Source organism: Arvicanthis niloticus, chromosome 25, assembly GCF_011762505.2.
Source record: "Arvicanthis niloticus isolate mArvNil1 chromosome 25, mArvNil1.pat.X, whole genome shotgun sequence".
In the NCBI taxonomy this organism is placed as follows: domain Eukaryota; kingdom Metazoa; phylum Chordata; class Mammalia; order Rodentia; family Muridae; genus Arvicanthis; species Arvicanthis niloticus.
The window spans coordinates 27,935,764-27,961,240 of record NC_133433.1 but is presented as its reverse complement, the minus strand read 5'-3'; the positions used below and the strand labels follow the sequence as shown (position 1 = coordinate 27,961,240).

The window sequence follows — 25,477 nt, the reverse complement described above, 5'->3', positions numbered from 1 at the left end:
AGGATGGAATTCACACTGCATCTCATGAATTCATCCCGACACAAGTGTTATTTATATGTAATAGTCTTTCTTGGGTCCTTGCTTCTGAGAATGTCCTTGGAACAAGTCACTGCCAATAATGCTGGGTAATAAAAGTCACAGTGACAATGGCATGAACAATATGCATAGTTCAACGGGTTATATAGCATATATATGTATGCTAAGAGATTTTAAACTCATTTTTCCTGAAAATTCAGGGTCCTCTCATTATCTTTTAGGCTGGTGAAGGAGCCTGCTCTGAGCTGCTGATGCTTTATCAGCACAATCATTGTGTGCTTCTTGAGTCAGCGCTGCTTCCTGGGCACATCCTGACTGTTGATTGTCAAGTCAAAGTAGCTGATGAGTCCTCTACAGGCTACGCGGAGCTTTCAAAAGAATTCTTGGTTTTTGTTAAGGTAAACTCTATGAAAATCATCAGGTTGTAAAGATCAAGTCACAGACTCTGCCTTAATTGAACGTTTTAGAGTTTACTGCAGTAATTAAATCTCTTTCCACTACGTGGCACTGATGGCATTACCATTCTGTTTACTGACTTTAAAAGCACTGGGGCCACATTTTAGCATTAATAAGACTTTTTTTTTTTTTTTCCCCTTCTGGAAATGCATCAGTTTTTGCTCCTGTGAAAGCTAAGTATACATCACCTGTTCAGTTCTACCATCAATGCAGTTCGAGTGCCCAGGCTTAGTAATTCACGAGAAGGACTCCCATACTCACTGAAGCAATCATGCTCACAGTTTCAGTACATCACTGAGAAAAGATATAGATCAAATTTGAGAGGCGGGAGAAATATAGAGCACAGCCTTGGAAAAGCAGTAAATGCGGAACTTGCTCTGTCTTTCTTCTATGGAGTCAGGCAGAGGTGACTTCTTAGGGCTAGCTAGCAAAAGGTACAGGAGGTACATCAATGGCTGTGTGAACCAGGAACCCTCACCTGACCATTAGTGTTCAGATTCCACAACTGATGGAGTCTGTGTGGCTGGTCTTAGTCTCCAGGCTCTCAGAACTGGGAAGGTATGACACAAAAACCCCTACCCCAATTCACATTTCCACTTTCTGGCTGGCACAAGGCCTCCATACATAGTCAGTCACTCCTATTAGGCATAATGCTCCAAGGGCTTAGAGAGCACGGGTCAGACCCTGAGGCAAGGCCTGTATGAATAATGTTAAACTCTTTTCTACCCTGTTCCTTTCAGTGTTAGCTTCAGTTGGGTGTGTGTGTATGTCCCCAAAATAGTAATCTACTTGATAGTTTTCTAGAGGAGTAAACATACATATTTTTGACTACTAGTATGGATTACTTTCCCTTGTTTTGTTCCCCATATTGATATCTTGTGATTTTGAGATTCCACACTTTAGAAAACAAACATGGCTGATATTAGCCAAATCTTTGTAGTGTTAGTATATTCCTGATTAAATTTCAAGAGGTTTTAATTACTCTGTCTGAAGGTAGGATTACATAGGATCATTTAAATTTAAGTATACTTTAGTTGTATTTGCTGTTTTTTTCACTCTTTCCTATATCCATTCATTTAACTAATATCCATACTAATGCTTCCTATAATTAAGTTACCCAGTAAGTAATTTTCAAAATTTTGCTTTATATGAATATGGAAATTATTTGCTTATAGTATTACATTTTCATAAGGGAATTGTTTGTGTTTGTATCTTACTTCTCAAAGTGTCCATTGTACCTGGATATTACCCTCTCAATAACTAATCATAAATATAAATGCACCTACAAGTTCTGACTCACTATTACTGTAGTTCTTTCTTTTGTTTATTTCCAGTTTCCAGCTGCTGGTAAGATCCTGGTCACTGCACCCTCCCAGAGCAATGTCCTCCTAGCAGGATGAAAGCCTTGTACTTACTGCTTTTCTGTTTGTTTCTATGAAAGGTGTATTCCTCAAGAGTGCTGTAGTTATACTCGCTATGAGCTTGTGTCAGGCCCTGTGTGTGCAGCCCAATGGAACCTGCACCAGAGCAGGGAGCCAGTCAGAACAATTGCACTGGAAATTGCATAGAATCAGTTCTGGGATTTGCATGTTTGAAGGTATGAAAACTGAACTAATGTACCAGAGGATCAAGGATGGCTACTGTAATGCAATGGTGAGCATCTCTCTTATTCATCCCAGGAAAATTTTCGGATATGTGTCTCTAATAGCCATAAGAACAGATCTTTCTGAGTGCATTGATTTTAAGTATTACCCTCAAATACTTTGGAAATTGCATATGATGTGTGGCATGTTCTCTTTGTCTGGTGTTTGTTTCAATAAGAGGAGAGGATAGCTATGAGCCTGGTGTGCTTAGACAAAGACTCAGTTCACTGGGACTTTGAAATATTGTATACATACAGAGCACTGAGAATTATGTTTGTGTTCAAGCAGATTGTGATACCAAAGACTCTGGAAGATGGGGGGCCTCCATTTCTTCCCACCTTACGTATAACTTTCCTCTCCTCCACATTCTTATCCTTCTCATTCAAGCTAAGCTTGAACTCATGACCCTGTTTTTTTGCCTCAGTTTCCTGAGTGATAGACCTTCAGGCATGTGCAGTCACTGCACCTGGATGAATGCTTGCCTTTCTAACGAGCTCTCTAATCTTGCTGCTGTTGCTGATCTGAAAGCCTACTTCATAAACTCAGCCTCTAAAAGGTCCTGACTCATTGTTTCCATACTCTTCTTAGTGCCTGGATCTTCACCACTGGAAAATCCACACACTTTCCGCATGTAATTTTAAATTCTAAGTGATGTCAGGCTTATGCAATCTTGAGCCTTACAAAAGCTATTGAAGGTAACATAAATGGTTTATTTTCCTTGGGTGAGGGGCATATGTGATTCTTTTTAAAATTAAGATTGAGTCTCATTATATAGCTCTGACTAGTCTGGAACTTGCTACATACACCAGGCTAGTCTCAAATGTAAGAAAATCTAAATGTTTCTGCTTCTAAAGTGATGAAAGTATCAGCATAATCACTGCTCCTAGCAAAAATTTAACTTCCATATTAATGCTTTTTCTATCTTTTAAATTTGAAACAGCTTAGTTGAAACATATAGCATAACTTACAGAATGAATCTCTTTCTCCCATCTATCTATCTATCTATCTATCTATCTATCTATCTATCTATCTATCTATCTATGTAATTTATTACAATGGCTTATGGGCTGCAGTTCAGCTAATCCAACAATTGTTAGCTATGAATGGAAAGACCAAGAATCTAGTAGTTCTTCACTGCTTAAGGCTGGATGTCTTACCTGGTCTTCAGCATATACTAGCATCCTCAAGAAGTAGGTTCTAATGCCAGTGAAGAAATGGACTTTCTAGCAAGGTGAAAGCAAGCAGGCAAAGAGCAAATGCTTCCTTCTTCCATGTCCTTATATAGGTTTCCAGCAGAAGGCATGGTCCAGATTAGAGGTAGGTTTTCTCAGCTCAAAAGATCAAGGTTAATAGTGTGTCTTTCTACCTCAGAAATTAGAAGTAGATCTTCCCACTTCAAATCAAACAAAAATCCCTTATAGGTGTGCCCTGCATTTGGGGGTTTTTAATTGATTCCAGATATTGTTGACAATCAGGAAGAGCCATCAATTTAGAAGTTCTTCTTTCTTCTTCTAAGTTTGACACTTGGCTAAATGGGGGACCATATCTGAGCTTAAGCAGATAGTGAGAAGAAAGACTAAGAACTTACCTGGTCCTCCAGGTTTCTGTCTTAGGTACACACAGAAATGTATATATCTAATACTAGCAGTTCAAACATTTTGTGCATACATTCACATTTAATTGACCTTCCCAATCATAATAAAATCACGTATACTATCATCTCACAGATTGTAATGTTAAAAAGATGAAGTGTCTTGTTCATAATCTTTCAAAAGATACATGGCTAATTAGAATAAAAATAGGTAAGGCATGGACTATTTTTGTATGTCATCAAATGCTCATCCATATATATATATATATATATATATATATATATATATATATATATAATTTCCATGGATATATATATATATATATATATATATATATATATATATATAATTTCCATGGATATATATATATGTATATCTCCTTATGGGGGTATATCTGAGAATTGGTTTCTCTTCATATTGTAATATACATAAGCTGTGCCCACATTGAAGTAGTGTATGCTGTGGTGTGAATGTTGGAAATTTCCAGGCAGAGTTACTGGGAATTAAATAAGTATGGCTCCAATGTAGGGATTGGTCAACATTGGCAATTTGTATCTACTCTAGATGGCAAATATAAAGACATGGATAGTGATTAATGATCACTCACTTTCTATTTAACTGCCTCATACTCATTTTAGATTCTATATTACATTTTCCAGCAGCCACAGAATCATTTCTTTCTCCTTCTTTAATTGACATTTTAGGATAGCTTTTCTGCACATGTTGGAGTTGAGGCATATAATCAGGCATCAGAACCTCAAACCAAATACTCTTTTATGAACTCATTTCATAATTCAAAAGTAGCAGCGGCATCTGAACAGTTTGCTTCTGGACAAAGAACTGAAGGGGAAAATGTCAGTGAAATCTATAGTACACACTTGAGGTGGCTATTCAGAATTTGATATGTAGACAATTTAAAAAAATAAAGAATACAGAGTATAAGGCAGAGATTTGTCAGGCCTTTTGAAGATGGGCATGCCAAACATTGATTTCATATGTTGCTTCTTATAGATTGGGTCATTACCCTGAAAACTGCCAAGGCAACAATTTGTGGAGCAGGAGCTCAACAGAAAAGAGACTGGTAAGAGGAACTATGTAAAAGGGCAAACCAGACATAGTAGGTCCACAGATATTTGGATGTTATTCCAATGATGTATTTAGTTCAGTGTACTAAAGTTTCTAGAATGCAGCTTGTTTAAATAGGAGTGAGCCATGTTGGGTAAGGTGGAGACAAGGCATTGGCTGTGAGTGACCATTTAAATGTTTTTGCTGCTGGAATTCAGCTCCTGTTCCCTTGCCTAGGCTGTGGGCTAAGACTTCCAGGACAGGGCAGCCATAGAATCTTGGTGACAAAAAGGGACTCATTCACTGCATAGTTACCCATCATAAAGCATAGAAGGTTTCACTATTGAAAACAGGGCTATGGTCCAACAGTGTGTACCAGTTCAACATGGACTCCAAGTCATATAAATTGATCCTTGAGGTTTAGAGAGGAAATCTTGTTCCTATGTGTATTTTATAAGCATGTGAATATTTTTTTTTTTTTGGTTTAAGATGAGTTTTAGAGATCTGTACATCCTGTGAATCACAACTTAATTTCCTTTGCCCACCTACACCTAAAACTCTCTGGTTTGATCTCAAGGATCAAACATCTCTGGTTTCTTTCTATTTATTTTTTAAGAATTTTATATATATTCTAGGAAAAAAATTGCATTGGATCATTATTACTAAAAGATTTGAAAATGTAAAGTGCCTGTCCTGGAAGCCAGTGGCTTCTGAATGCTCTATAAACAGGAAAATCCCACCACTTCTAGCCACTGGTGAGTTCTGTGAAACTGTCACCAGATTCGTAAGCAAAGCAAAAAGGGGATCATAGAGTATAACTGGCAAAAATACAGCAAGCTTTTTTATCTGCAAGATAACCATCACCTCACACTCACATTACAACCTATCAATTAAGTACTCACTATGACCACTGTCATTATCATCATTGTTCATAGTGGCAGCAATCACCACCCAAGATTTGTACCCCAAACTGACACATTAATGATCTACATGATTTTAAGTGTAGTTATAATAATTGACCACATGGAAATTTCTATCAGAAATTTAATGAGTTTGCTTATAATGTCTTTTCTTACCTATTGAAACGCCATAGCTGATATCTTCAAGAAAAATAGATTAATAAGACAAAAAAATTAGGTTTGCTTCATGTGAAAGAAAAGCCCATATGTTTAGCTCCCCATAGAGATGAAGATCAGAGACCTAGGGAAATTTTGGAGAAGTGTGCAAAGTTATGAGCAAAGAGCAAAACTCTGTGGTATAGTGGTGGGCAATAGAAACATTAATATGCCTTTTAAAATGTGCCTCTTTGTTCAGTGATGAGTAGTGTACACTTAGTAAGGCCAGTTGTTCAATGGTAAAAGGGATGATTAGTGGGGACTCAGTGATAAAGCTGGTGAGTAGTGGGACTTAATAGGGCCAGTTATTTAATGGGGTAAACTGGAGAGTAGTGGAGACTTTTTTAATTTGATATTTTATTTATTTACAGTACAAATGTCCTCCCTTTTCCCCATTTTCCCTTCCTAGAACCCCCTAATCCTATGCCTCCTCTTCCTTTATGCTTTTATACCATTTGTATTACATGCATGTATTAAGGTCAGTTCTCCATTGAGGGTCTAGCAATACAATAGATGCAAATAGTTGAGGAACAAGTAATACAATAAACACGAATAGTCAAAGAAAAACGAAGGCATTAAAAAAAGTTATGTGAACACTCCCGTGGTCACTGTTTCTAAAGGCTTATCAGGATGACCAAAGTATCTGAGTCTACTTTCCTATCCTAGCCCAAGGTCATTTTCATGTCTGAAGCCTACTTCCTTGTTCTAGTCTAAAATTTAGATTCCTGTCTGAAATTACTTTTTTGTTCTGGCCTAATATTTAGATTCCTGCCTGAGATTACTTCTTTGTTGTAGCCTACTATTTAGAGTCCTACCTGAAATTACTTCTTCTAGTCTAATGTCAGATTCCTGCTTGAAGGCTACTCCCTTGTTTTTGGCCAATGTCATATTTCTATCAAGCAGCTCCTTTCCTTGTCCTTGGCCCATATCAGCTTCTGGCCAAGCAGCCCCAAAGGCTCTCCACCTTTCCCCATTTTTTATTTTGTTAACAAGACTGAGCCTGTCTTAGGTCATTCTGAAAAGTATGCCTTCCTTACCTGTCATGGAATATGCATTATCAAAGGCAATGTGCTTCTTTCTTAGGTTGGTAAGACTTTGTGCAGAAATTTACCCATCTTTCGCTTGACAGCCTGTTAATTTAATAACTTTGTCTGGGGGTCCATTTTCAGATTTAAGCCATGTACTTTGGCTGCCAACATGTTGATATTGTTAAAGATAAGCTTTAACATGATGGGCAGAAATAAAAGTATTCCCAGGACAAGAAGGGCTAGCCTGATCAAGGTATATATGCCATTCATGAGGTTTGTCCAAAATGGAAATACTGAGCTCAGGCCATGGATAATTTTATTGGGATTATCTGCAGCATCAAAGGTCAACAGAGCAGCGTTCTTCAAAATCATAATCTCTTTATGCAAAGTTAACACACCCAGATAGGTGTTAGCATTATGCCAAAAATCCTACAGGTGTCTTTAAACTTTTTTCTAATTGTAATGACAATCATTGTGAATTTCAATAGTAACAGTGCTCCAATAATATTTGTCATGACACTTGGGATGGCTTCTAACTCTTGAACCCTAAACATCCTTCAGATAATTTGAATGGGTTATAGAGCATCCTTCCTTGTTCCAGACACCTATATAAATCCTTTTGTATACTCAATACATTAGTAACATTTTTTGCTAGATGGTTAACAAAAATAGTTGTCTTAACTCCTTGTGTCAATGGTATTGCAGAAGCAGTGGTGCTAGCAATTAATGAAATTAAAGCTGTTATACCAGCAATAATCAAGCCTGCTACCCTTTTGCATCTGCTTAAAGCTTAACTCACTTTTTCCAGCACTTTCAAGCTTTTTTCAGAGAATCAAGATTTTCTAATTCTCAGGGCAGTGAGATAAAAGCTGGATGATAGACCGCCGTAACAGACATGCCAGGTTTCAACACACTAACATAATTGGAAATTATACATTCAATGCAACTTACAATAAATGCTATAGAAGAGACAAAAGCAATTTTAGCCTTAAAACATGTACTAACACTTGTTTGAAATCCAGATCCTGTCCCAACATTTTCTCTTGCTATCATAACATCATAGTGAACTACAGCTAGCTTCCAAATATGTTCTTGACAAAGTCGAGATCCAGTCTTCCAAAAGTAGACTGTTATTTTCCATATTGGATTGCTTTCTAGATCAGTACATGATTGAGTCCTAAAAGCTGGGTACCTTTAAGAAGAATACAAGAGACATAGTTTCTCTTTTTGATTTTCTATTGTACCAGGTCTAAAAACTTGAGGCAAGGCAGCTTGTCCCATTTGGGATATAGTCAAGCAAAAGTGGGTCAGGAACATATGTCCAATACAGCTCCCCAGTCACCCTTATCATGGCACTCAGCAAGCTCACAGGTTTGCATCATTCTTTGTCTCAACAACAGTATGACACACAAATCTTTTAAAAGTTTTATGGGCCTCTTGCATAATGTCCTTGAGGATTATATGAAACCTCTGTAATAAATTATTGACAAAAAGTCTTGACTGTTCAACTGCAATTGCCAGAACCATTATCTGATTTTTTTTAATTGGATATTTTATTTATTTACCTTTCAATGTTATCTCCTCTCCCATTCCCTCACAAACCCCTTACCTCATTCCCCCTCCTCCTAGTACTATGAGGGTGTGCTCCCACCATCCTCCCATTTCTTCCTCTCTGCTCTTGAATTCTGCAACACTAAGGAATCCAAACTTTCAGGCACCAAGGCCATCTACTTCCACTGATTCCAGGCAATGCCACCCTCAACTACCTATACAGATGGAGCCATGAGTCACTCCCTTTGTGTTCTCGGGCTGGAGATTTTAGAGTGACTACTCCAGCTTGTTTCTTAGGACCATTTGCTTGAAAAATTGTTTTCCAGCTTCTTACTCTAAGGTAGAGTCTGTCTTTGTCACTAAGGTAGGTTTCCTGTATGCAGCAAAATGCTAGGTCCTGTTTACATATCCAGTACATTAGCCTATGTGTTTTAATTGGGGAATTGAGTCCATTGATATATAAAGATATATTAAAGAACAGTGATTGTTGCTTCCTGTTATTTTTGTTATTAAAGGTGGAAATATCTTTGTATGGCTATCTTCTTTTGGATTTGTTGGAAGAGGATTACTTTCTTGCTCTTTCTAGGGTATAATTTCTTTCATTGTATTGAAGCTTTCCTGCTACAATCCTTGGTAGTGCTGGGTTTGTGGAAAAATACTGTGTAAATTTGGTTTTGTCATGGAATATCTTCGTTTCTTCATCTATGGTAATTGAGAGTTTTGCTGGGTATAGTAGCCTGGGCTGGCATTTGTGTTTTCTTAGGGTCTGTATGATATCTGTCCAGCATCTTCTAGCTTTTATAGTATCTGGTGAGAAGTCTGGTGTAATTCTGATAAGTCTGCCTTTATATGTTACTTGACTTTTCCCCTTATTGCCTTTAATATTCTTTCTTTGTTTTTTGCATTTGATGTTTTGATTCTGATGTGATGGGAGATATTTCTTTTCTGGTCTATTCTATTTGGCATTCTATAGGCTTCGTGTATGTTTATGGGCATCTTGTTCTTTAGATTAGGGAATGTTTTTCTATAATTTTGTTGAAGATATTTATTAGCCCTTTATGTTGGGAATCTTCACTCTCATCTATACCTATTATCCTTAGGTTTGGTCTCCTCATTGTGTCCTGGATTTTCTGGATATTTTGTGGTAAGGACTTTTTGCATTTTGCATTTTCTTTGACAATTGTGTTGATATTTTCTATGGTATCTTCTGCACTTGAGATTCTCTCTTCTATCTTTTGTATTCTGTTGGTGATGCTTACATCTAGGACTCCTGATTTCTTTCTTAAATTTTCTATCTCCAGGGTAATCTCCTTTTGTGATTTCTTTATTGTTTCTACTTTCATTTTTATATCCTGGATGGTTTTGTTCAATTCCTTCACCTGTTTGGTTGTGTTCTCTTGTAAGTCTTTAAGGGATTTTTGTGTTTCCTCTTTAAGGCCTTCTGTTTACCTGTGTTCTTAAATTTTTTGAGAGTGTTTTATGTCCTTCTTAAAGTCCTCTATCAACATCATTAGAAGTGATTTTAAATCTGAAACTTGCTTTTCTAGTGATATGGAGAATTCAGGACATTCTAGTGTGGGAGAACTAGGTTCTAATGATGCCAAGTACCCTGGGTTGCTGATGCTTATGTTCTTGTGCTTGCCTTTTGCCATCTCTATCTCCTTGGTGCTACCTGCCCTGTCTCTGACTAGAGCTTTCCCTTCCTATTATCTTGGTTGTATCAAAACTCTATGGGGTGGGTGTTACTACTGGGGTAAGTGCTGGGGCCCAAAATCTGCTCAGTGCTCAGGTGCAGACAGGAAAAAAACAGTGCTCCAAGCCAGAAGTGAATTCCTGGGTCCTAGTGTGTCCCAGTTATTCCTTGTTTGAGGAAGGTGTTTCTCTCTTTACCTAAGAAACTGCCCAGGTTAGAGCTCCTGGGAGGTCCACTTCCTCTAGGTTTTGTGAGATTGGGGGCAGAACTGCTGCCTGGGATCTGCTCTGTGCCTGGGCCCAGACCAAAAAGAACCAGTGTTCAGACCAGGAGTGAATTCCCAGGTCCTAGAGGGTCCCAGTTACTCCCTGTTTGGTGTGGGTGTTGCTGTCTCCTTAGCTAAGATATTGCCCAGGTTAGAGCTCCTGGGAGGCCCACTTTCTGTGAGTTTTGTGAGATTGGGGCAGAGCTGCCACCCGAGATGTGCTCTGTGCCCTGGCCCAGACCTGAGTAGTGGAGACTTGATAAAGCAAGTTGTTCAAAACGTTTTTGGAGTCCCTGGGAGACATTTTTTTTTTTCATTCTGATTATATGGAAGGTTCTTTGTTACTAAGGAGATTTAAAAAAGGAGGGAAAATGTGAGAGTGTCCTTTCTAGGTCTTAATGCAGGCTTGTGTGAGGAAGGTGGGCAGTTCCTCCTGTTGATGGTTTGTGAATTTTAACCATAACAACATGAGGAAGAAAAGAGGTTCAGTTACTCTCAAGCCTATCATCAGGATGCTAACATGAGGTTTGAGTTCTGAGAGGAAAGCTAGAGCTATGAGTAGTTCAGCAGCCTTGGTGAGGACATGATCTGGTTGACCATAAAAAGTTCATCACTTAAAAAAAAGAATTTCATAGTTTTGTTTATTACTTAATGGTAACACTTTAATTTGTTTTCTCAACTTTAATTAAAATATAATTACACCATTTCTCACTTCCCTCAGGTCCTGCCATACGTCCCTTTTCTCTCAAATCATGGCCTCTTGTCTTTAACACTTTTGCATATGTATGTAGACATGTAAATGCAGCCCTCTGAGTGATGTTAGTGGTTTTTGAATATATATTGTTTTCATCCTGACTACTTGTGTTGGATAACCAATTAGGGAACTCATCCATAGAGAGAAGTAGTTTCCCTTCCCTTAGCAGTCACTAATTGCCTGTAGCTCTTCATCTGCATATTGACCAGTTGTGGCTTTGTGTAATAGTCTCCATCTGTAGCAAACAGAAACTTTTTGATGAGGGATGAGAGCTACACATACCTGTGTGCATAAGGATACATTTTAGACTGCAGTTTGGAATTATACTTGTTCAGAAAAGTTCCGGTAGCATGTTCTCTACAATCCATGATTGTAGTTGGGTTTAGAGGAGTCACAGCTAGTTAGTGCTGTTGTTTCTTTCTTCCCTTGTCAGCTTACATAGCACCTTTTGGCACTATGAAATGTAGTCCTCTGAGAATGCTTTTCAGTCAGATTCAGCTCAAACTCTTCAAGTTCTGTGTGCAAAGTGCATGGTACCTTCAACAATAAACTCTTACCTTTAATTTTTGGGGATTAACTAAAGAAAAAAAAGAACAATAGCTCTTTTTGTTGTCAAAAAATGTTCAGGTACTTCCCTTGAGCATGTTCTCCATGTTACAATGTGTTTAATGACTCAGTTTGGTTGTGTGACTTGAAATTTTTCATGTAAAGTTTTGGCAGTGAGTCTCTGTAGCCAATATGCCTGTATTTCTCTCTTCCTGTCACTATTAATGTGTAACAGTGAAGAGCATCATTTCTCTTCTTGTATTTGACATGAGTCACTAGACTCTGGAATGACACTGCTTTAGAAAACAAATGAGAACAATACTGTAATTATTGTAGTTTGTATATATTTAGAGGCTGAATTAAAGTGTGTATACTGTCTCCAAGGGGGTATAAAATGAGCTCTGAGGTAAGTAGTAATGCATGTTCATTTCACTATGACTTAAGAACCCAAGAGTGCCTTTGTAAAGACTGCTATTCGACAAATGCATACTATAATAAATTGCATTGGATAAAAGCATGACTGTTCTCATTGTGTTTGCCAGAGTACATCTGAGAACATTTTTTATAGGTAAACACACCTTTAAAACAAGTGATGTTGATCCTGTAACAAATGTTTTTATTTCTGTCACCAGAAAGTGTTTATTCTGTAGGAGTAAATCACTTTAATAGTTTTTGTTGTAGTAGGGCTTAGGCTCATAACAAACAACATGTGGTTCAATAGGTATAGCTGTAAGGGAGTTACTTTCAACAAGCAGCAGTCTCAGGACAACATGAGTGAGCTCACTGGCTCCCTAAGAATGAGTGGAAATAAAAACAAAACTAGGAGTTGAAAGAAAACATTAGTGTACCAATGTGTTAAGTACATCAAAGTGCCCAAGAGGCAGGCACTTCTTATACCAGCAGGGTGCTGGAAAAGAACAACTGATCAGTTTGAAGAAAGTAAAACTATTTTTTCATTGAAGAGTTATCAATTGTTTTCTGTTCACTAAAAAGATACTTGAGGTAAAAAAAATTAAGGGCAGCTCATGTTTTAAAAAGTTGAAATATTAGGCAAGTATACATGTATGTACACATAAATGTTTTATTTGAGTTATGGTGAAGTATACATGATGTTTGACTAGTAGACCACAAAGTATAAAACTTAATCAAGTTTTACTTGATTTTAGGCAAATAATTAGATCATGTTTTATATAATCAAACTTTTTTTAAAAAAATAAGTTTAATAAAGTCATATGAATGCAGCTACCATAGACACCATATTAATAGAATAAAAAAAGTCATATTCGCTTTTTATTAACATATTCTAAATTCAGAAGCCCTTACATCTGATAGGTGCTCAATGAATACTGAATGAAAGTGAAGATTTAAATGTCACTTTTTGTGAAGTCACCAGGATTTTTTTTTCTAACAAGCCACAGGGACATGGTCATGGGATACATGGTAAGAACATGTACGTGATGCCCTATAGTGGCTTTATATATGTTATTATTGTTGCTAATATTAAGAGGCCACATAGGGTCCTTTTGTATATATTATGTGCATACTTTATTTTCCATCTGAATTCCTTTAACCAGTTAATATGGGGCTGGAGATGAAACATAATGGTTGTTTTTGTTTTGCTTATAGGAATATACAATAAAGGAAACTTTAGTCTTATAAAATATAGTTATATTAAATTTAAGTTTTAGTTTTCACTTGAAGGATAAAAATAAGATTCCTTGAGATGCTACTGAAAAGATAGAAACAATCATAACTTAGAGAAAATAGAACATCAGAAATCCCATTTGAGTTATAATTCATCTACATATCTGAAGGCTTAGAGTAGAGTGATTTGAACAGTAGTCAGGAGAAGTTTTCTGGAATGCTGAAATCTAGAGAGAAGAAGCCCACATTTTATTATCACAGGAGAGAGAAAAATCAGTTACATCAGCAAAACAGAGACTTTTAACAGTGCTATCAAAGAGTTGAGATTTGTTAGAAGGCCTGCCTGTTGGTGGAGCTGTAGCAAAATAGTAGGGCTTGCCTTCTCTCCTTGTTTAACTTAATGAAAAAGAGTGTAATGGCCCAGTGTGAAAAAGGTAACATTAAAAATAGAGATGTGCTTTAGTGTTGGTAAGGAAAATATGTCTCCAGGAAAGGGTCTTTATATTGTGGATCAAGGGCAATTTTTGAGCCCTTTAGTAAACCATAACATCAATATTCAATAGGATAGCTGTGTTATATTTGAGAATAAAAATAAAGTTCATAAACCTAGAATATATATATATATATGTGTGTGTGAATATACATTATATATATGATATATATATATAATATATACACACATATATACACACACATATATATATACATACACATATATATTATTAAATTAAAAAACATAACATAATTTGACTAAATCTGCAATCTACAAAAGTACACACACAGTTTTAGTGTATGCTAGCATGGTCAGTTAAGCTGATTGAGTTTTTCTCATCTAAAATATTACACATACCTCTTGGTTTCTCTGTTTAGTTCAAAGCTTAATATCTCTCTCTCTCTCTCTTTCTCTATCTATCTATGTATCTATCTATCTATCTATCTATGTATCTATCTATCTATTTCTATCTATCTCTCTCTTTCTTTCTCTTTTGACAGATGAGTCTTTTAATAGAAAAACAAAACAACTCCCCCTGAAAAAAATCAAAAGCCACACATCCAACAGTAGCAACACACATTTCTTCAATCCAGACAGGTCTGAGTTTCAATTCATCACCTTGGGAGGTGGCCTGTACACACTTTCAACCACAGTGTGGTCTAGTTCATAAGGCTCCAGTGTCAACTGCTTCTGGGGCTTCATGTTCTCTTGCTGCATCTTCTTCACTTTAGATACAAACACAGCTTCTGCTGAGGCTGTGGAGTCAATGTGGCCTTAATGGAAACCACAAAGGGTCCTCCATTCCACGGGAAGGTGTGGGCATTCAGGGCCAAAATCTGGGTTTGGTCTGGCTGGGCCACATCAGCAAAGATGAAATCCACCATTGCAATAAGCATGCGGTATTTGTGTGGTGCTGAGCATCTTCAATTACAGGAATAATGCTGGTCCTCTTCTTGCTAAGTTGATGAGGTAACCTCCAAAGTGGTGGGAGAACTCAACTGAGTATACCAGACCTTCCAGGCCGACAATATAAGATGTGGGAGATGGTGGTGCCTGAGCCTGCCCCAAGGTAGAGCACCTTAGCCCCCTAGGCTGTCCATTTTCTTTTTTTTTTTTTTGAGTAGAATGGTGATGACCATGGATGATCGGGCATCTCTAGAGTAAGATATAGACTCCCTTGGATATATGCCCGAGAGTGTTAGAGGGAAACCACATGGTGGATCTATTCTAAGATTTTTGAAGAACTGCCACACTATCTTTCCTAGTTCCTGAACCAGTTTTCACCCCTGCCAGCAATAAATGAGTGTGGGGAGCCGACAGAAGGTGGCTATCATCCTTGCAGCCATCTTGAGCCATATACCCTGACAAGAGACTTGTTTACAAGAGCCTACAACAGCTGAACACACTCTGATGACATCTTGTTTTAGATACCCAGGATTTTCCCTTGGGTGTGTGAGACATAAATGTGTGAGACTTAAAGGAGTGACCTAAAGGTGTGACTTGGAGACAAGGCTTAAAGGCGTGACTTAAAGGTGTGACTTAGAAGTGAGACATGTAAAAGGCGAGAGGCGGACAGAAGATGGACTTGGAAGAAGGTAACTAGGAATTATTAGACACTTGGAAGAACTTGGAAAAAGACTAGTGACTGGGAAAGTAACTAGGAATTAGACACTTGTACTTGGAAGAGTACTTGAGACTTGAGACTTGAGGCAGGTAACCTGGAACTGGGAAAGAGACTAGCAACTTAGAACTAGGATTAGGACCTGAGACTTGATACTAGGAACTAGGGACTTGGAGAGAAGAAGAGAGACTGAAGAATAAACAGGATTGAGTCACACTCTGTCTGGTCTCCATTCTTCCTGTCAGTCCTCACTCTCTCTCTTGCTGAACCCCAACCCGCATACTGGAGCAGCTTGGAGCAGTGCAGGCTCTAACAATTTAGCCCCCAAGGCTTTTTGCAGTGTGGGTTCCAACATTGACAGAGCGGTCTCTTACATTTTGGCCCCCAAATGTGGGGTAGTGTGGTTCTCAAGAAATGAGGAGCTCCTTTCTCTTTCATCTTCACTGGTATCTGGTGTCATTTGTTTTATTAATCTTGGATATTCTGAGTGGGTAGTATAAAATCCAAAACTGTTTCCATTTCTCTGATGGCTAAGAATATTGACCATTTAAAAAAATATTTCTCAGCTATTTGTGTTCATCTTTTAAGAACTCTCTATTAGGTTCTATACTCCATTTTAAATTGAGGTATCTGTTCTGTTTATGTTCAGTTTTTTGAAGTTCTTCCTATATTCTAGATACTACCCCTCTGTGAGATGTATAATTGGTATTTTTTCCCATTCTATAGGATGCCTTTTTTCTTGATGGTGGTGTCCTTTGCTATACAGAAAATTTTTTTATAGTCATAAGGTCCCATTTATAGATTATTAATCTTAGTGCCTATTAGGATTATTAGATTATTAGATTATTAATCTTAGTGCATTAGGTACATATGTTTTACTTAGAATACCCTAAAAGGACTAGTGGCAAGTTCTCTAGAGAGTAGTAAGGGACCAGAGAAAGATAAGATCTACCGTAAAAGGAGAAATAAAATATAGTTATAAAGGAATAAAGGAGAAATTAGAACAAGGGATAAAATGCATTGGAAGATAGGTGTGTAGTATTTGGAAAGGGATATGAAGAGGAGAATTAACACCAAAGCTTTTTGAAAAGTCACATGAAAACTTGCTACTGTAGAAGCTTCTTAAGACATATAAACATATGAAAGGTATTTAAATTGATTTAACATATAATGCAAGAGACAATGCTCCAACAAGACACAATATAAATCTATTTGTATGGTTTTGCGGGACCTCCACAACAATTTCCATAGTAGCTGCTACACTTTGCATCCCTACCATCAGTGAGTAACTGTTCATTGCATCTTCAACAGCATCTGCTATTATTTGTTTTTATTTGTTATTAATCATAACTATTCTGACTGGGAAAAAATAAAATACCAAATAAAAACCACATTGGTAGGAATGGGTTACATTTTTTAGACATATTAGACAAAGGGGTCTTTATAGGCCAGCTAGACATTATAGGCTATTGTCAAAGCTATTGGTTGCCGTCTACAACCTAAAGACTCTATTGCTAAAGATACCACATACTTATAGCATCAAAGATGGACAAATTGAGCTGGTGCTGAACTAGAAGTTTCATCCCTATTAACCAGTGTTCATGGTGACAGAAGAAACTTTACATGCTACCAGAGAGAAATGTATTTATCAGTCTTACCCAGCTACAAACCCTGTGAACTACAATAGCTGCATGCCCATAAAATATGCCCACTAGTACAATAGTGGCACTACTGTTATGAGAATGAATAACTAACTACTTTTCTTTAAAGTTGTATTTATGGCCTGCTTTATAAAATGGAATCCATTCCTTACACAGTCAATGATATCAAGAACCTGACTAGATAGGTCATGTGTTTTGGGGAAAAATATTACCATTCTTGTGTATAAACACATGAATAAAATGTCTCATAGTGGTATACTAATAAACCCATAAATCTGTCTATCCCTCAACTCTTATAAGAGAACCTTTATTGTTTAAGTAGGTGACATGGAGACCACAAGTGGACAATGCTTGGTGAATCAGAGACTTCAGAGCACTCAGCTCTAAATGGTGTGCCTCTACCTCCCTTCAAAGAAAAGGAATCTAAGTGGAAGATGAGGTAAAAAGATTGTAAGCAGCAGAGGTGGTGGGTAAGAAAACAGCATTTTGCAGACACAGTAGGGCTGATGAACATGTGAATTCACAGAGACTAATAGCCTGCACCAAACCTACACAATTCCAAGCTATATACAGTCCCAGCACAGACAAGGAGAAGGTGGCAAAAAGTCTCACACTTAAATAAAAAAGATGTTTGCAACTGCTAGCTACTGAGAGAGGGAAGAAACTCAGTTTCTTTAGTGGAATGACAATAGGTTTATCAACTACAGTCTAGGACATTCCTCATGTTCAGGAACAGTTTGTAACACAAATTGTATTTCATGTTTTTTTCCCTAAGACAGAAAAGAAGAACATCGACTCTTTGTACTCCAAGAACCTTTAAGTGTCAAAGCTCTTCAGCTACTCATAGGCCCTCTTCCATCTATATTGAAATGGACATTTATCTCTTAGAGTTCTGGATATTGGGAAGTCTAAAAAGTCAAGGCAAGTCTGTGTCAAGTAAGAACAATAAAATAAAGTAAAATAAAATACACTATAGTATAACACAATACAACACAACACAGCACAGCAAAGTATAGTATGTTTGGTTTCAGGAATCCACAGAGACTCCATCTGACTTCCTACTATCACTTGTGGCTAGTGTCTCAACATAAAATCTGGGAAGATGCAAGAACTCAGACCATAAAAAGTGGAGAATAGTAGCTCTTTTAAATCCCCACCATCCCCAGAATACAGTATTGGTGGGGTGTGTGATGTGACATCTGAAATAGAATGGTGGACAGATAATGGACCTTAACCTGCATGTTAAAGACACTACCAGATAGACAAGGGTAATGGACCTTAACCTGCATGTTAAAGACACTACCAGATAGACAAGGGTATATGCACTAAAGGTGACTAAAACATTACATTTCCCAAAACCCCATCTTCAAATAAGTTTATCCTCAGTTTCCACATCTCCTTACCAAAAACTGGGGAATTTCAGTGACAGGAAATTTTTAGAAAATAGTCCCTTTGTCTAGATATCTTACAAGACAAAGAATGTAGCAGTGAATTTTAAAAGACTAGATTACATATGGGATTGCAAATGTAAGTTTGCCATTAGTCCAGTCCAATAAACATGGTCTGTTTGCCATCATTTGATAGATGTTCAATGAAGATTCAGAATGAATCCCTGGTTTCAAATCTAAAACCTAAATGACAGGTGCTCATCTCAGTATAATAGAAGTGAATTAAAGTTTCAGTTCAAATTCTAACAGATGGCATTGTCACAGATACTATATTATACTATCAATGGTAGATATAATTCTTACAGTAAACCAGAGATTGGCATTAGGAGAAAATGTACAAGGGCATGCCGAGAACATATGCACTGAGGAGGAGACATAATAATTTTAAAATATGATTGAGGAATAAAGAAAAGACCATGCATGTTTTTCAGAATAACTAGAAGAGAATTACTTCACAAATTCATGTGGGCTGGAGCAAGATAATTATCCCAATATAATAAAAAATTACATTAGGCTCACCTACATGTTGCATAAGAAAATTAGTATCCTGCTTATTACAAGAAAATGGTTATTAAATGTTGAGACAGAATTATATGCATACTCAATAAGCAGAAAATGTCTCCCCCATTAAATTAATATGCTAGGCTTTACCACTTAATAGATTACCAAATCTTTTGTTGTTTAGTATCTCAACAGTAAATTTTTTCCAAAGGTGCTATTCTATCATGGATGGCATTGAGTAGTTTGTCCTTTCAAATAATAGCCCATCATTTCAATCATGAATATGCCAAACTTTAACTTCCTATATAATTTTCAGCTATTAAGCACATAAAAACTCGTCATGATTTGGGTCCCAACAAAAAAATATAGATGCCATTTTCATTCACAGCAAGTTTTACATTATAAACAAATTTCAGCTCTTTCGTTGCCATTCACCAACACCACAAAGTGGCTGATGGAATGGCAAGTAAGTTATAAATCTGCACAAATGAAGCAAATACATCTTGACCTTATAAAAATGTGGGTGTGACTTAGTTACTAGCAACATGCCCATTGGCTCATATGCAGATACATGTCTTGTTTTTAGGCTATATCACTTGATGAGACAAAAAGGTCAAAGCTGACCTTGGAGCAGTGGAATACATTCAAAGAACCTTCTCCATTCTAATCATGTCACAAACATTTATTTTTTCTGATGATAGTTACTGGTAGCTCTGCTTTTATTGGGCATAAAACTAAGCCCCATTCCCAATGTAATATCTTTTAATCTTTATGACAGCTCTATGTAGCATAGTCTATTATTATTCTCATTTTTCCTGATGAAGAACATGAGGGTCAGGGGAGATAAGTAACCTTTGCCAGGTAAACTATTAAATGACAGAACCAAAATTTGTACATTAGTACCAGACCTCAGATTCTGCAGGGCTACTATGAATGGGTTTGTATTTTATTTCTCAGGTATCTTTTATCGTATTTCAAAGACAGAAATAAATTATTGCTTCAAATTATCTTCATGCCCTTTATCCATTCTTTTCATAAGCATAACTATTTCAGAAATTGACTTTGTCTAGAAGATTGTATGTCAAATTTTATTCTCAGATAAAGGTTGCTGAAGTGCCTATGGAACGAATTTGTCCACTGTGAACTGAATATCAAACCAACACTACGGTTAGCATGACTACATTTATTATGTGGGCTGGGATGGCAACAAAGAACGGGTAACTTCATTACAGCACTAAAAATCCATCACAAAAACTCTCCTGAAATTTCAGAACGAAGTTTACAAAACGTAATTACATCGCTAGATTCTTCATTAAATTAAGCATCTCATCTTGAAGCCATGCAAAACGTTTCATGCTCTATCTATCTTTTGACATACAGGCAATTGTGTTTAATACTCTCAAATATGCCAGCTGTGTTTAAGGAACAAAAATTACTTTATTTTTAGACAGCATGTTAGAAATCCTGATGTTTATGAAAAAGCAGACTTCTTTAAAATGTGATTGTTTTGAACCATCAAAGTCCTGAAAGTGATACACAAAAGACAAGTCCTCACTTTTTTAAAAATGGAAGCCTTTACTTTTAAAATAATAGTATGTCACCAAATCACATTTAGATTATTTTTCCAGACTTATAGCTAGTCCCTTCACTTTGGGATTCTGAATCTGATGGAATAAAAAGTACCTTGTACAAAACTGTCTTTGATTTGTGTCTTAGGGTTTTACTGCTGAGAATAGACACTATGACCAAGGCAAGTCTTATTAAGGACATCATTTCATTGGGGCTGGCTTAAATGTTCAGAGATTCAGTCCAAGTATCATCAAGTTGAGAACATGGCAGCCTCCAGGCCGGCATGGTATAGGAGGAGCTGAGAGTTCTTTATCTTCATCTGAAGGCTGGTAGCAGAATACTGACTACCAGGCAGCTAGGACAAGGGTATTGAAACCCACACCCACAAAGTCACACCTACTCCAACAAGGCCACACCTCCCAACAGTGCTACTACTGGTCCAAGCATATATAAACCACCACACTCTGGATTAATTGTAACACAATTTCAGGGTGTGCTGATAAGAGCAAAAGCCTATATAATCTCCAATAATGCAAACTGGAACACAGATTTAGACTCTCTTTTCTCTCTGAGGTGATTTTTTTACCCTTGTTTTAAGAATAGAATTTTCACTTAGGAAATTTGCCTATGAATTGAAGACTGGACTTGGACTGTATGGTGTAGAAAGACTACTGCCCTTATTCTGGATCTTGTAACTCATCTGCCTTCTTGTCTCCCTCTATATAGATGGGCAGGATGTTCTGAGTCATTTAGACTCAGTCCACCCACACTAGACTGAGGGTTGTTCCTTTGGTTTTCATGAAGACCACTGTCTGAATTTCTGTCCTCTGTGGGGCGGGTGGGCCCCTCACACACTCCATCCTTGTCAGCGGGACAAGTGTGAGTTTCACATAGTTAAATCTCACCATGGCAACCTTGCTTCTGAGCATCTCAGGAGCTCTCCAGAATTCTGAGGGAGGAAGAAGCCAAAATGTTTAGTGTTCACTTTGTTTCTCCAACCAATTCTCCCCAAACACTCCAAACTCCCAGTTCCTGAAGTCAGGCCCCTCCCCTGCCTTGATAGCTGTCTTCCATACCCTCTGTCTCCTTGGTGACTTGGTTTTGTTTTGCATTTTCCAGATAGGGTTTCTTTGTGTAGCCTTGACTGTCCTGGAACTTTTTCTGTAGCACTGAACTTAGAGATCCACCTGCCTCTGGCTCTGGAACATTAGGATTAAAGGGAAGAGCCACCACTACCCGGCTTGGTGACTCACTTTTAACCTTTCAGGGTGAGCCTGAGACCAATGCTTAGGTTTTGGGGGACAGTCACCATCCCTCTGGTACTGATGATGCTTTCTTGATTTTGGGAAGGCATTTTGCTACCAAGCCTCTTTTCAATGCCTTGGGATTACTAGTCTTTTGTTTTTCATTGTTTGATGTTCCCACTGCATGCTGTGATTTCCCTACAGCTCAAAGAAGAGACTCCTTTGCATGTCTGGAGACAGTAAAGGGTGGTAAACTAAAGGGAAGTTGAGTTGTTTACTGCTGGGAGTGGGGCAGTGGACAAAACAGCCTGTTAATAGGGTCTTTCAAGGGGCTCTGTACATACCCAGGGTACTGGCTCAATTCTCAAATTCTAGCCATAGACAAACACCAGGCCAGACCCTTCCATCCTGGTTATGCCTGGGCAGCTTGGGCTGAGCCACCAGGACCAATGGATTTAAAATGACATTTCAGTCCAAGATGACTTCAATGAGTTTAAGACCAGATAGGAATGAGGGGTCTCTGTGGGTCCTGGGTACTCCAGAGGTGCCCTTGGTGGGAGGGTCAGTGGTCCTACTAGAAGGGAGGCCCAACAACGTCATTCTGAAACCCCAAAGAAACCCAACCTATGTGAGTCAGGGTCATGTGAAAAACATCCAGTGTACTCATTCTTCTTAAGAATTCAGCCTTGCCCTGTCATTTACTTTATGGTCAACTATTTCTGGTTAACCATTTCTCAGAAACACCCAGATGACTTATATCCTTCCTTTGTGGATATAAGTTTATGTTGTGTTTACTTAGTAAACCCCCCTCATGCTCCTGCTCCCCAACCCCCATGCAGGCTCTCCTTTTCTGCCTGGAGACAGCCCTGAGAATAAATCTGTGCACTCAGTTGCAAACACATTTAAACTCCCCACCCCCACCATGGACTCTCCAGCAACACCACCACCACATACTGATCCACAAGCACCATTCCAGTCTATCACATAGTATTTGAGACGATAGGAAATCGGAAACATGCACTACATATTGGACAATCAACACAGTCTCCAGTTTGTGTTTTTGTGGATCTGTGTGCATGTGAGTTTCTCTTTCACTTTCTGTCTGGTTTTTTTTTTTTTTTTTTTTTTTTTTTTTTTTTTTTTTTTTTTTTTTTTGATGGAGATGGGCAGGTGGAGAGTGAGAGTTCATAAGGTGCATCAATAATTCTAGAGAGAAGTGCAGATCTTTTAGGGTGATTGTACTTGTAAGACAATGAATGAGCTAGAGAGCCTAACTGTGGATGGACAGGAGCAAGAGAGAGAACCCAGCCTGAGTAGAAGCTACAGATGAAGCATGGGAGAGCCTCTCCAGTGTCCTTCAGGGAGAGCTTCCATCAATAAGCCTTTCAAAGCTTAGGGCCATGCTCATACTAGTAAGGGCTGAGCATGCAACAGTGCCATCTATCTCTCTCAAGGCTGAGTGGGATATGCTGGGAGAGGACTCAGTAAACAGGGGCTGTGCACTTAGTGGTGATGCTGAAATCAGTGGTGCAGTGACAGGCAGCAAAGGGCTCCAGGATCCAGAGAAGGTGAGGCATTCTCAGAGGAAAGGAAGACTGAGAGACAGAAGAGAGACTTGAGTGTGGGGGCAGATATGTTCCAGGCATTTGCTTGGGTTTGGGACAGGTGAAAAGTGACACAGTGGAGAAGGAAGACTAGCCTCAGGTCCCTCTGAGGGTCTCAAGCAAAGGGTGATGACCCACCCTAGGGTGTCTCCTAGACCTGTGATTTAGAGCTGAGAGAGCTATCAAATGGGACCATTTTGAAAGGTGATGGTGGCAAAGCCTATTAGCTTTCTATCTGCTTCTGGAAATTTATCTGACTTATCTATCCAAGGATGTATTTTCAGGTTTATTCATTGTAACAGTTTGCAACAGTAAATATTGGAAAGACTAATGTTGGCTCAGTCCAGCAGGGCAGTGAACAGGGACCAGGGGACCACCTGAAAGAGAAAATGGGGAACAGGGGTATGCAAAGAACCATGGGTTGTCTAGAGTCTGATCAAACCTCCATTTTAATTTTTCACACATAGCTTATATACACGTAGAGCCAGGATGTGGAGAGAGGGATGATACAGGGAGGAACAGGTCACTATGACTCTATGATTCATTTGTTCTTATCTAAGCTGGTACTTTCCACGAAGGCTACCTGTCTACAAGATCTATAGCTATCTGCTCTACGGTTAGTGTTTTCCTGCAGAGACTAAGACTTTGTGTTAGTAGGCATGTATGGCAAACTTAGACCTTCAGTGTATAAGCAAGGTTGCTCCCAACAAATGTCCAGTAATATGGACATTAAACTCTGGATAATAAACTGACTATACTTATCAGTGCTGGCCCTAAAGGAAGTTCTGAGTGGAGCTTGAGTCACAGAATGCAGGTGTGGGTATCCTCGAGGATGGTCAGCATGGGGCTTAAGGGGTTAAGTTGAAAGACCCAGGTCTCTGGTCTTTTGCTCTGAGAGACCCCTGTCACCAAAAACACCGAGACCAGGTATTTGGATGCAACAGCAAGAGGCTTTATTTTTCCAAAGGGGTACCCAGACGACAGTGTCTCCGTGGAGGACTGCCGTGTGGTGGTCCAGGGATTGGGGTTTTTATAGAGGTTCAGAGCAGGAAGCTAGGTTTACAGAAGCGAGAAGCATGGTTACAGGGTTCTAATTGGACAATTCAAATAAGGCCAGGTTCAACCTAGGGTCAACACCCTGCCCCAGGAATGAGGTGCTCAGAGCAGTCTCTATTGTTCTTTGGATCACCTGGTGTTTTTCTGGGTACTTTCCGTCCCCCGCCTGGGGCCAGGTGCACTGCTTTGGCACTATCTTTGACCTGCTCAGGGGCCCAGTATTTTTCCAGCCTTATAAAACAACTCTGCTGAGCAAAATAACTCTGCTGAACAAAAAACTCTACTGAACAAAAGACTCTACTGAACAAAACAACTCTGCTAAGCTGGGGTCTTTCAAAGTGAGATAGAATCAATTTGTGGAAGACAAAGGGTAGATTCTGGTGGTTGCACAAGTTCAGTGGGTAGATTTTTTTCACCTCTATATCCAGGAAACATCAAAATCAAGAATTTTAAGGTTAAGGATGTGTAGCTTAGTGGTAACACTTTTTACCTAGGTTTGATCCTCAGGACAGAGAGAGAGAGAGAGAGAGAGAGAGAGAGAGAGAGAGAGAGAGAGAACTGGAGAGCCCAGCAAAGGGAACTTACAAGAAGTTGACTGCCAAGTTGGTATAGTCTTCAGGATCATCCTGGGGGATGTACTGTAAGTTTGAGGACAGCCTGGGCTACAAGAGATCCTTGACTGAAATTAAATAACACAAGCAAGATAAAATGCAAATGTAGAACTAAGTGTAAAAGTAAAAATAAAATATTGTAAGACCCCCGAAGAGAGACCCTCACTCAAGTCCCAAGGATCAGCGCTTGCCCCCAATGACCACTGAAGTCAGCACTTGATGCAACAGGGCAAGAGGCTGTATTCAAGGACCAGCACTTGATGGGACTTGTCTTGTTTCTC

At 38.4% G+C, this 25,477-nt stretch overlaps 1 long non-coding RNA gene and 1 pseudogene across 5 annotated transcripts; one reads left to right on the top strand and one right to left on the bottom strand.

Annotated features, from left to right (window-relative positions):
• The first annotated feature begins 252 nt into the window (after window positions 1–252).
• On the top strand, window positions 253–20,784 carry LOC143438587 (uncharacterized). 5 transcript variants are annotated; one of them, XR_013107328.1, is made up of 5 exons: window positions 253–434; window positions 1,934–2,145; window positions 4,739–4,808; window positions 17,486–17,602; window positions 17,939–20,784. It is a non-coding gene; the product is annotated as an uncharacterized LOC143438587 (long non-coding RNA). The 5 variants fall into 5 exon arrangements; XR_013107327.1 differs by having other exon boundaries at window positions 17,483–17,602; XR_013107325.1 differs by adding an exon at window positions 9,587–9,630 and having other exon boundaries at window positions 17,486–20,784.
• Window positions 14,275–17,378, bottom strand: LOC143438316 (rRNA 2'-O-methyltransferase fibrillarin pseudogene; annotated as a pseudogene).
• Window positions 20,785–25,477: the final 4,693 nt, after the last annotated feature.